Source organism: Nothobranchius furzeri, chromosome 18, assembly GCF_043380555.1.
Source record: "Nothobranchius furzeri strain GRZ-AD chromosome 18, NfurGRZ-RIMD1, whole genome shotgun sequence".
In the NCBI taxonomy this organism is placed as follows: Eukaryota; Metazoa; Chordata; class Actinopteri; order Cyprinodontiformes; family Nothobranchiidae; genus Nothobranchius; species Nothobranchius furzeri.
Genome location: NC_091758.1, coordinates 19,323,753 through 19,337,158, shown reverse-complemented (window position 1 = coordinate 19,337,158; position 13,406 = coordinate 19,323,753). Strand labels below are relative to the sequence as shown.

The window sequence follows — 13,406 nt, the reverse complement described above, 5'->3', positions numbered from 1 at the left end:
GGGTCCCATTCGGAACCGTGCTGAACACAAAATGAGACCCTACAGAAGAACGGAGCCCTCCGCCTTCACCTTTCCATCCCTTCCTTCCTCCCTCGGTTATCTGAGCACCACGAGGAGGAGATGAGTCTTAAGCTGCCCTTCTGATCAAACGGAGTCAGCGTGGGTCCACTTCTCTCACCCATCTTCCTCTGCAAATACATTCCGGACCAGTGAACCCCAAAATGCTCTGATCCAATAGATGCAGCAGCAGAAGTGGGACTCTTCTCTGCATAGACACACAACTTTAGACGGGGGCAAATATTTGTGTGGAGCTGAGAATAGATAAACAGTACGACTGTGCTCTAGTCACATTGTGTATATGCACTGTTGTCTTATTAGCTAAGGGCTATTTTCAGTATGGTAGTAGATATGCACGGTGCACAGTTGCAGATATCCAATATGCTAATGCAGCTGTGAGTAACGACAACCAAATGTCACATTTGCATGTTTGTTTTTGTCCCAATGGATTCAATTATGAGCAACTTTTCAAGAATTTATCAGGTTTCCGCCGCAGCATATACGTAATTTCTAAAGTGATAGTCGATTATATCACAAACTGTCCTCTGATCTGCTAATTGATTTAATGCACAGCTTCAAAATAGACATTTTGGTCAAATCTTGAAATAAAGCAACCTCACGTGTGTCATCACTCAGAGTAAATCAGTAACTAGCTAGGTGTCTGTAAAGTTGACTGAGTTATTAAGGTTTTGTGCAGGGCGCAAACTACGGGGGAGCTAGGGGGAGCCCGGCTCCCCCGTTAGCCCTCAAATGACACACCCAAGGAGAATCCAGAAAAGTGATCCTCTATTTTGTCAGTTAAAGGCTTCAAAACATTTAATAATCAAAGATAATCGAAGTAAATTATTTATAAAAACACAGCCAAAATTCTCAGAAGACAAACTTGTCTTAAACAAAAGCCTAACTTTTTGCTGCTCCACAACAGCGCTGTAGGAAGCCGAGAAAATGTGTCTTTTGTCATTTGGATGATGTGACCTTTCAGCTACGCCTTGCTTTTATTTTGGTAAAACAGTAATCCTACTCTGAGCTTTCACCCTGAGTCCTGCGGTGGCCCGTTGCTCCGACCCACATCTTCACACCGCTCTCCAAACACACACTAGTGACAGGAAATGGACCGCCAGGCTTTTAGGTCTCCGGATCCTGATTCAGTGTGACGCCTTACCTTTCTTACTTCACAGCTTCACCATTCATTACTGACCGCTGTAAGTGGACGTCGCTCAGGGGTGATGTCACTGTGAACTCTTCTGATGCCCCTCCACTCCCCCGCCTCTCCTCCCACCAGCTGGACGCTTGGTGGCATCTAGAAGTGTTTTTGCCAGCATGTGCAGAGTGCTAGCCTGGCAAGCCAGACCATATATGTGATTATAAAAGCAAGAATTTGGTCTAGTTTAGGCTAGCAGAATGCAGCAACAAGAAAGAAAATGTAAATTAAGAGTGCGAATTCTGCCGTTCCACGTGACAAGTGTTATCGCTGATATTTAAGAAAAAATCATCTAAATCTCTCTAAAACATCCAGACAGAGAAGGTGGAAGGTGCTTTTAATAAGAGAATCAACAGGAGTGCTATTGGGACATCCACCTGGTGTGTGTTTGTGTGTTTTTACAACTAAAATTCATTAATCATCACTGAACTTCTGGAGGAGAGAAGCAGGAACAGGCACATAATTCCAATCATGCTGCTTCTCTCCATCGATGTAAATCCTGCACATTCATCTTATACAGATGAGGAAACTTCATTATGAATCCAACTCTGTTTAATGACGCCGTCACATGGAGAAGAGGGGCGGATCAGTGGGAATACCAATGACAGCTGCCTGACCAGATTGGCTCATCGTAACGGCTCCTTTTGGAACCGAAGGTTTAAAAATGTTAAATACCAACAGGTTAATAAGGTTCTGTATTACAGCACCAGACCATTTGTAATTAAAACCGGATCCAATTGATTTTTTCTCCTGCTTTGCAAACAGGCAGCGTTCCAAACTCTGCAGAAGTCTGCTCCGAGTCTCTTTGTGTGGTTTTCAGACAGATTAAAAATTACTCCATCCATCCATTTTCATCCGAGTCGGGTCGCGGGGGGCAGTAGCCTAAGGCGAGAGGCCCAGACTTCCCTCTCCCCAGCCACTTGGGCCAGCTCCTCCGGGGGAATCCCAAGGCGTTCCCTGGCCAGGTGAGAGACATAGTCCCCCCACCGTGTCCTGGGTCTACCTTTAGGTCTCCTCCAGGTTGGACGTGCCCGGAAAACCTCACCAGGGAGGCGTCCAGGAGGCATCCTGACCAGATGCCCGAGCCACCTCAACTGGCTCCTCGATGTGGAGGAGCAGCGGGTCTACTCCAAGCCCCTCCCGAATGACCGAGCTTCTCACCCTATCTCTAAGCGAGAGCCCAGTCACTCTTTGGAGAAAACTCACTTAGGCTGCTTGTATCCGCGATCCCGTTCTTTCTGTCACTACCCAAAGCTCATGACCATAGGTGAGGGTAGGAACGTAGATCGACCGGTAAATCAAGAGCTTTGCCTTCTGACTCAGCTCTCTCTTTAGATTTAGATTTAGAGGAGCTAATTCTCATCCCAGCTGCTTCACACTCGGCTGCGAACCGCTCCAGCGAAAGCTGAAGATCACGTTCTGATGAAGCCAACAGGACCACATCATCTGCAAAAAGCAGAGACCTGATCCTCAGGCCACCAAAACGGATGCCCTCCACATCTTGGCTGCACCTAGAAATCCTGTCCATAAAGGTTATGAACAGAATCTGTGACAAAGGGCAGCCTTGGTGGAATCCAACTCTTAACTGGGAATGAGCCCGACTTACTGCCGGCAATGCGGACCAAGCTCTGACACCGGTCATACAGGGACCTAACAGCCCGTATCAGAGGGCCTGGTACCCCATACTCCCGGAGTACCCTCCACAGGGCCCCCCGAGGGACGCGGTCAAACGCCTTCTCCAAATCCACAAAACACATGTAGACTGGTTGGGCAAATTCCCACGCACCCTCCAGGATCCCCCTAAGGGTATAGAGCTGGTCCAGTCTTCCACGGCCAGGACGAAAACCACATTGCTCCTCCTGAATCTGAGGTTCAACAATCCAATGGACCCTCCTTCCAAAACCCCTGAATAGACCTTACCAGGAAGGCTCAGGAGTGTGATCCTCCTGTAGTTGGAACACACCCTGCGGTCACCCTTTTTAAATAAGGGAACCACCACCCCAGTCTGCCAGTCCAGTGGGACTGCCCCCGATGTCCACACGATATTGCAGAGCCGCGTCAGCCAACACAACCCCAAAGCATCCAGAGCCTTAAGGAACTCCGGGCGGATCTCATCCACCCCTGGAGCCTTGCCACAGAGGAGGAGGTCTTTGAAGTATTCTGCCCACCGATCCACAATGTCCTGAGTAGAGGTCAGCAGCACACCATCACCACTATAGATAGTGTTGGTAGCACACTGCCCCCCCCCCCCCCCCCCCCCCCCCGAGGAGCCGGATGGTGGACCAGAATCTCCTTGAAGCTGTACGGAAGTCTTGCTCCATGGTCTCACCAAACTCCTCCCATGCCCAGGTTTTTGCCTTGGCGACCACCCGAGCCGCGTTCCGTTTGGACTGCCAGTAACTGTCAGCTGCCTCTGGAGTCCCTCAGACCAAAAAGACCTGATGAGACTCTTTCTTCTGCTTGACAGCATCCCTAACAGCCGGTGTCCACCAGTGGGTTCGGGGGTTGCCACCACGACAGGCAACGACGATCCTGCGACCACAGCTCCGGTCGGCTGCCTCAACAATGGAGGCACGGAACAGGGTCCATCCAGACTCAGTGTCCCCTGCCTCCTCCGGAACATTTTGGAAGTTGTGTCGGAGGTAGGAATTGAAGCCCCTTCTGACAGGAGACTCTGTCAGACGTTCCCAGCAGACCCTTGCGATACATTTGTGCCTGTCTGGTCTGACCGGCATCCTCCCCCAACATCTGCGCCAACTCACCACCAGGTAGTGGTCAGTTGACAGCTCCTCCCCTCTCTTCACCCGAGTGTCATGCGGCTGCAGGTCAGATGAAACAACAACAAAGCCGATCATCGAGCTGCGGCCTGAGGTATCCTGGTGCCAAGAGCACATATGGACACCTTTATGTCTGAACATGGTGTTCATTATGGACAATCCATGACAGCAACAGAAGTCCAAAAACAAAACACCACTTGAATTCAGATTGGGGGGGGGGGGGGGGGGTGTTCCTCCCAACCACACCTCTCCAGGTCTCACTGTCATTGCCCACGTGAGTGTTAAAGTCCCCCAGCAGAACGAGGAAGTCACCGGAAGGAGCGCTTTCCAGCACCCCTTCCAAGGTCTCCAAAAAGGGTGAGTAGTCTGAACTGTAGTTTGGTGCATAAGCACAGACCACAGTCAGAACCCGTTCTCCCAGGCGGAAGGAGGCTACCCTCTCATTCACTGGGGTAAACCCCAACATACAGGCACCAAGATGGTGGGCAACTAGAATGCCCACCCCTGCTCGGCGCCTCTCAGTGGGAGCAACTCCAGAGTGGTAGAAAGTCCAACCCCTCTCAAGGAAACTGGTTCCAGAACCAGAGCCATGCGTTGAGGTGAGTCCGACTATATCTAGTCGGAACCTCTCAACCTCACACACCAACTCAGGCTCCTTCCCCACCAGAGAGGTGACATTCCATGAGCCAAGAGCCAGCTTCTGTAGCCAAGGATCAGACTGCCAAGGTCCCCGCCCTCGTTTACCACCTGTCACACACTGCACCCGGCCCCTTTGGCCCCTCCCACGAGTGGTGAGCCCATGGGAAGGGGGACCCACGTTTCCTCTTCGGGCTGTGCCTGGCCGGGCTCCATGGGTGAAAGCCCGGCCACCAGGCGCTCGCAAACATGCCCCACCTCCAGGCCTGGCTCCAGAGGGGGGCCCCGGTGACCCACGTCCGGGCGAGGGAACAACAATTACTCATTATTAATTAAGAGCTAATTATTTTAAAAGACATTTAAACATTGGGATTAATTGTACACATAGAATGGTTTCCTCTGTTTGAGGACTGCTTCTTCCCTCGATGTTTCAGACAAACTCGAGACTCAAATCAGATAGATGTGGAGTCAGCAGGTTTATTTAACTAGAGGTGCGCAGATGACACTAAACCTAACCTGAACTTGATATCTAGATGTGGTGAAGACTTCTTAATTTTTTAAACGATGATGTTCTGGGATTTAAACACACAACCATCTATTGGGTTTACTGCAAATGATCCACATACACACACATGTTACTGAGGTCAGAGGTTACTGGTCAGACTGGTTCTAGATGATAGAATGGCAATAGACAACCAAAGTCTGCAGAACTGCATCTCTAAACCACAACACGATGAACCTTGGAGCTGATAAACTCCAGCAGCAGAAGACCACACCTGGTGTCACTTCTGTCCGCTAAGAACAGGAAACTGAGGTTTAAATCCACACAAGATCACCAGAAGAGACTGGAAAAACCTTTCCTGTCTGATAAGTCTGGATATCAACTGCAACATTTAGATGGATGGACTCAGGTCAGAATTTGGTGTCACCAACATCCTGCCTTGTACCAACGTTGGTGGTGTTGGTGGTGGAGGGTCTCGTTCCACTTTAGACCCTTTAGTCCCACCTGAGTCTGGTTTAACCCCCACAGCCTACCAGAGTATTGTTGCTATGTCCATCTCGTTATGACCACATGGACCCATCTTCTCATGGCTACTTCTAGAAGGATCATACATGATGTCACAAAGCTCAGATAATCTCCAACTGGTTTCTACATGATGATGGGTGGACTCCATCACCCCGCTCTCAGTCCAGAACCTTTGGGATGTGGTGGAACGGGAGCTTCTCATCATGGATGGTGCTGTGTGATGATGTCATGTTAATATGTACCAGAACCTCTGAGGAATGTTTCCAACACCTTGTTGGATCACGACAGGAGAGAGTTCTGATTAACAAAAGGAGGTCCAGCCCTGATGCTATATAACCATGAATATAATAATGGTTTAAGATGCTTTAAAATGTTTTTCAATGATCTTTTTTTTTTTTTTTTTTTTTTTTACTGCCAGTGGTCCTATGACGTCATGTAATATGGATTAATGACCGCATCAAGTAATTTTTTTATGATTTATGATGTCTTATGGGTCGGGTCTGCTGCACGAGATCCACGGGTTGCGTTGTGGCTTCTCTCAGCTGATGGTGACGTAGCTGCACGCCTGACGGATTTATTCGGAGTGATGGGGGGCGGAGGGCGGTGAGGCGCAACCATTTCACACCTTAAACGCGTGAGAGCGGGGCTAACATCTGATACCCACTCTCAGCGGGTACCTGAGCTGAGGAGGACCATGCCCAGATAGAACCCACCCTCAGCGGCCCAAGAGAGCTGCGCAACCCGGCCAGCGCACCGCTAAAACCGCGCTCAGTCAGAAGCTGCAGAGTCCAGTGGCAACTTCAACACGAGCTGACGTTCCTGATGGGACGCGGCGTTTGGCGGGACTCTGACTGCGGTTGTGTCGTTTCTCCTAACAGCGGTGCCGGTGGCCTTTCCCTCTCCTCCAGGAGCATCACTGCGCTGCCGCGGCGGAGCGGAGAGGAGGGTGCGGGGGAGCGAGCGCTGAATCACGGCGTCAGGAGAAAGCAGATCCCCATTTACAAAACGTGCCGTTTCTTAAAATACCGACCCACTCCTCCACCTCCTTCTCCCTCATTACTGACAGCTCTGCCCATCCGTCAGACAGGAGGGGGGAGAGATCTGGGGAGGAGGGCCCCAAGAAGGCAGGAGAGGACGAAAGGCGATCACCCCCCGGCCGGTTTCACCGAGCAGGCTTCTGGGAACATGCTCTTCCTCTGCTGACGAGGACGACTCAGCAGCGGCTTCATTTTGCTCCGAGAGGCGGTTCGGCTCCAAGATTACTAAAAGACTGTTGGTTCTGCTGATCTGCGCTGCAAAACAACAAGAAAGGGGTGGATAGGAGCTGCAGTTTCCACAGAGACGCAGAAATACTCATCCAGGTGAGTGAAGCAGCAGCCGACTCGCATCAGACATAATAATATTGATAACAATAATAATGATGATGGTGAGCTGGTCCACCTCAGCCTGCTCAGAACCCGCTGGTACCGTCGCGCATCGTCGTGCAGATCGGATTCATAGCCAGCTGAAACAGAATCGTGATATCATCTAAAAGGGTGTGACATTCAATAATCAATCAAGACCCGCTCCGGATTCATCCTGCAGCTGACTGGATTCCACTGTCACACATACTGGATTTAAGTTCCTCTCCTGCTGAATTTGGGCTCTGCTGCAAGCATCTTTAAGTTCTGGGGCTTCAGCAGGGATTCCCCCCTTCACCCAGCCACCGTCATTTGTATAAGAGAGCGAATCGGCCTCCTGATGATTAATCAGCAACAGCTGAGGCTCTCCGTGTGTCTGCTGAGTCCATGTTTACTCGGATCTCAAATAGCCTGTTTAAACCAGAGCCTCCTCCCCAAATAGGGAAGGCGATCAGTGAGCAGCAGCCTCAGCCTTACTGCTGCCTGCATCAGTCAGGAGAGATCACCTGTAGCAGGTTGTGTTCTTAGATACACTAAACAGGAAGAACTGAGCAGCATTCTATTAAAAAAGTCTGTTTTATAGTACAAATGTGGCTGATTTGACATTTACCCAATTCTTGTTCTTGTTTTATTCATTATTTATTTATTATTCCATGAAACAATAATGAATCAATATGTGGATCAGTTTTCCCAAAACCCAACGGACACAGCTGACTGGATTTGTCCTCAGTCTGTCTTAACTCTGTTGGTCAGGCTGACTCAGTTATTAATCCAGATTATTTTATTGAACGTTTTTATGATGCTTAAGATTTTATTCACAGAAACCCCCTCTCTTTAGGGCTCTCAGGGAGAAGTAAAATCACATGCTTCAAAAAAATGCATCAGATGTTTTTGATGAAGGTCCTAAAAGTCAGTTGCCACCTTTATGAGCATAAAATACACATATCAACACAGCCTAGGGGTTAAATTACTGAATTTGCCAAATACCTTAAAATGTGACTTTTTCTTTTCATCTGTGTGAGCTTATAATGACTGATGCATACATCCAAGAGAGAGAGAGAGAGAGAGAGAGAGAGAGAGAGAGAGAGAGAGAGAGAGAGAGAGAGAGAGAGAGAGAGAGAGAGAGAGAGAGAGAGAGAGAGAGAGAGAGAGAGAGAGAGAGAGAGAGAGAGAGAGAGAGAGAGAGAGAGAGAGAGATTTTCTATACTGAACAATCACACATTTTCCATAATTAATTTGAGGCTAAGACATATAAACAGTCATAGCATTAGCTGCCTCATGCTAACAGGTGCTATTGATGCTAACATATGTCTACAGATAGCAAGCATAACTCCAGAGTAAAACACCAAGTAGGTAAAGTTGTGCAAACATCAAGCTTTACTTACTTTATGGACACTCTCATTAGGCAGGAAGTGATCAGGCTTCCAGGGTGTCACACCTTTAATGGTCCGGGTGGAAACAGTTCTTAAATATGTTCTAAGTCTCTCAAGGAGATAAAATGTTATAATATTATGATTTTTTTATTTGACTTATCATCAGCTTATCTGATTAGTCCCAATTTAATATCATCAAATTGTCAACCCCAGTTTTCAGTTTTTAATCATTTAATCATTCATCATCGATTTTGCTCTTACATTGATAAGTGTAAAAAAAATCAGGGCAGGCGAACATCTGATTTCTCTTTTCAGGTCTTCTGCACACCACGGGAATCGGATCAGAGAGTTTTGTGATATTTAACTTTTTATCACACACTCTTTAGTTTCAAAACAGCTAAAGTTGGTTAAAAGTTGTTCGAATGTTTTTAAATCTGCTTTCACCACTAACTATTGAGATGAATTCGCCATTGATGTATTTAATTGCAAGATGTCAAAGTTGATTGCTGCCCCTAATGTAGAAAGTTCACCATGCAGCCATTAGGCTGACATGTAGCTTTTGAAAACAACTTAAATTTCCCTTCATCTTGGTTACTGATCACACTCATGTGTATTCACAAAGCAAATGCCATTCCTAAAGCAGCAGTTAGTATGCAAATTGTTTTGTGTAGCTCCTAATTTAAGGGTCATGGTCGTAGTGGCGATGCATGCTGAGAGATGCGCCGGTTTACTCGCCGCCGTCTCACAGCACCTGAATGCAATTTGCGAGGTGATAGAAAATCAATTTTCCAATACAAAATCCTTGTGAGGTCATCCACCTGAACAGACGGAGTGCTTAATGTAATTACTCTGATAAACCTTATATTTCTACCCCAGATTATTTCCATATCTTAAGTGAGTCTCTCAATCAACTCCGTGAATCTGATAATGAAGTCTTTTAAATAAAAAGATGTAATTGTCTAATTATGGATTTATTATAGAATTATAGCCTAATGGTACAATAAATAACATGAGATTTAGTCATTTTATGAGACAAGACAGGTTACATAATCAAACCCACAGAGCAAACTTTCATCAGTTATCTTCTAAGTGCTCCAAAACACTCTGAGTTTGGAGGATCTCACCATCTGCATGTCGTTGCAGAAAATTGGAGGTATTTATGGTGAAGGGAGTTACAGCTCATACAAAGCAGCTAGGATCAATATTTTCATTTGTACCGGCGTATCAACATCAAATCATCCCTCAAATCTCCAGAAAAACCCTCACAGAGTCATTTTTCTCTGAGAAGGATGCAGATTTTTTGCGAAAGAATTGTTCCAGACATACTGCCTGCTCGGAACCACGAGGGAGAGAGGAGATTTTGATATTTAGCAGCTAAAACGCTTCATAATTCTCACAGGGACTGATATAACTATCATGTGAGCAGGCGTAATTGAAGTAGCTTTAAAATCCTGTTTGGATTTATTTAAGGTGTGCTGCTTTTGTCCCAGAGTTTAAACGGACCTGTAATCATTCCCATCCCAGGCTGGTGACATAGCGGCGACTGCAGCATCTGCAGATGCACCTTTGTGAGCCGTTGTGCAAAAATAAAAATAAAAATATTCGGAAACAAAATGGAACATTTTCGTCGACCCCTGCCATTACGTAATTTTCCCTGCAGTTCGTAATTTTCCCGTTAATGTAATCAATAATTTTTCATGTTTGTTTTAAACATTCCAAGTCAAAAGAATTCAAAGTAAATTTTTCTTTCCAAATATGCTCTAAATTCTAATTCTCCTTCGTTAAATCCTAACTTTTGTTATTTTGTTGTTGTTTTGGCTCTGCTCCTGATTCTCACAGGGGTTGCAGAGCTGGCTGCAGTCCACAGAAATGGCTCTGCTGATTCAGTAGAATTTAAATTCCTTGTCTCCGGCTTGTGCTGCCGTTTGCTGTCATCCAATTTTCTCTCCTTCAGATCATTGCACCGCTTTACAATCAACTACCTATTTTTTCTTTTAACATTTAAAAAAAAATTGCATTTTCTCAGTTTTTAATTTCATCGCCTCCAAATAAAAGCTGTATTTGTAAAATGGATTTTGTTTGAATATCACTGAGGTTACGGTTTCCCAAAAGACATAATAATACTGCAATTGATGCAATTATTGGTGCTTGTGAACCATTAAATTGCAAATAGTAAGGATAATTTATTCTAGAATAAATTAATTGGGATTTTTCCACCGTCTGCACACAGGACATTATGAGAGAGGTTTCCAGTTTCCTGCAGGTTGTGTTGACACTTCTAAGGTACCACAGTTGAAACGTGACATTTTTAATGGTGTGAAAGCCTCGACTGTGTCACCCGCATCTGTTAACTGTCAACATCTTCTTTCTGAACGTTTTCAAATACTTGTATCGTTTAATAAAGCTTCAGTTGGACAAAATCACAAACATTTATATTTCAGTCAAGATCCTTGATCGCTGATATCAGTATGAGTTTTCAAATACAGCACAGACCTGCAGACCACATAAGTACAGTAAATGTGGATTTCTTTAGCGAATCACAGTGCAGGGAGACAGTTTATCACCATGGATCTCACAGTTTGTCTCACTTTTCCTCAAAGTAGATGACTAAAAATCACCAGTCGGTCTTAGAAACTACTTTAAACAACAGTAGTTGCTTGTGAACGCTCTGATTTTTCAGAAAGAGCGTTTCAAGCAGTTTATTCATTCAAGTGAAAGTGAAAGGTTTTCATTTGAATTAAGCAGTGTGAAAGTGAAACTAGCTCAGCGATTCTGAACTGTGCTTACATTTTCATTGGGTCCTCATCTTAGCCTGACAAGCCATCCTATATATGTAAATATATAGCTTGACCACGACCCGTAGACAGAGCTTAGCTGTAGGGTGGAATCTATGGTTCTCTTTCAAATGGGCTCCTCATGCAATTGAACAGGACTAGGACCAATCAGAGCAACGGCCAATGTCAAATGTTCATCACTACGGCAATGAGTTAACGGGTACTCCACCATACATTACCCAAGAATAAGCAAATACATCGTTTTTTCCAGATAAAGGACTTAAGCAGGGTTCAAATTACAAGGGGAGCTAAGGGGAGCCCGGCTCCCACAAAAGGGCGATGGGCACCCCTGAAAGCCCACACCAAGGGGGAGCCAAAAACGATCCAGTTTCACTTTGTATTGCATTATTTATGAGGACTCTCTGTTACCTGGAGATCTTTTAAGCGTACTTTATTCAGCCATTAATCAAAGTCGGCTTGCTTTGCAGTCCCCCCACACTCCCGACCCCTGTGTGCGCTCTGACTGAGATTGCTTGGACACCTGGCGTGCACCTCCCTCCAACGTGCTGTTACGGAGACCGGACAGACACAGCCCGCCCCACCCCTTCACTCCTTTGGGGATTGAGGCTCCCCCAAAAGCCTAATTTGCACTAGACTGGAGTATCTCTGTCTGCTCATGTGCCAAAGAAAAGGCCAAGTCTAAATTGCCAAAAGTTGAAGCCAAAGTTGTTCCAAACGAACGCCGTTTCTGAGCCGACACCATCTTTGTCGTTTTAATGCATTACAGCTTTAGTGCTAAGCCTTCCCAACAAAGGGCGCCGTGATTGTCAAAACACAGAACTGTTTAGGTCATTGGTAGACCTGCTGAGGCTAGAATGGAGCGTGTCTAGACCAACCTGCAGTGCAAAATATTTCTCTACTTCCACAGTTGGTCCAGATGTCCATACTACTCGCCTCCTGCTCCTGATGAAAGAGCTGGACAGTAGCTCAACAGCAGAGAAGAGGAGCTGGGTGTTTCTGAACCAATCGGACACCGATCAGTGAAAAATGCTTTAACGAGAACCCTGATCCGATTCTTGAGGTTAAATCATCGCTAATTAATAGATGCAACAAATCCTTTTACTCATGGCTTTACAATAGCATTTAATGGATGCTTTTATTCATGGACACTTTCAAGTGTGCATATTGCACATATTAGTGCAGGCAGCCCCAGAGGTAATCAATCCTTCAGCCTGGAATCAGAACATAGGAATGCACTCTCATGTTCAAAAAGGCTGATAGACTTAAAGTAGATTTAGCTTCAGCGAAGCAAAGGGAAACAAGCATCCCACAAATAAAAAAAGAAATAATCGGAAATCATTAAAGAAGACTTACATTGTTGGAATCTATCTGAAGAGACTTTTCTGTCTAAACCTAAACTGCCCACCAACTTGTGGGATTCAGAGGGGTTGTTGGAGGCTGTAGAAAGGTCTCCTCTGATCTCCTGATACACTAAATAATCAGGCACCACTGAGGAGGGAGCCTTTGCCGTTAAAACATGTAATGGGCTTGGAGCAGCCAACTGTTTCATTGTGCTATTTCTGCCTCTGGACTCAGCTGTTTGCTTCAAACATGAATGCATGAAGTCCATTCATTAGAACTAAAAATGATGGGTGAGATCATTATCTTAAATTATAATCACATTTCACAATGGAAGATTATTGCAATGCTTTTCTCTCTTGCTTACGTTTATGGATTAAAAGTTTTGTTCTTTTTTTTTTTTTGGTTGATGACTTCCTGCCAGTTGCACTGTTTTACTTTTTAATTAGTAAATCTGCATCCAAGCTCTTTTTTTGGTGAATGTTTATTTTCCTGATTGCGTTTCAACGTTAAGGTCTCACCAGGGCTGGACTGGGACAAAAATTCAGCCCGGGCATTTTGACTGGAGACCGGCCCATCACCTGTTTTTTTTGGAAAAGACATTAAGCCTTATGCTGTTTCTGACACACACCAACGTACACTTTCTTATTGGTAGTATTTATGTATCAATCTAATAAACGTAAACCTACACCATCCTTCCTATCCTGGTATTCTAAAAAGTAGGGTTGGGGGTAACTGATTATTTTTAAAATGATTATTCTGACGATTATTTTATCGAATAGTCGACTATTCTAATGACTAT

The 13,406-nt window shown here is 45.5% G+C and overlaps 1 protein-coding gene across 2 annotated transcripts in view; it reads left to right on the top strand.

Moving 5' to 3' along the window:
- Positions 1-6,830: 6,830 nt before the first annotated feature.
- Positions 6,831-13,406, top strand: part of slc8a3 (solute carrier family 8 member 3) — a 152,499-nt gene continuing 145,923 nt past the window's right edge. For both annotated transcript variants that reach the window (XM_015969170.3, XM_015969169.3), the window contains exon 1: positions 6,831-7,059. The gene's annotated coding sequence lies outside the window, so the exon portion shown is untranslated. The remainder of the gene's footprint in view (positions 7,060-13,406) is intronic.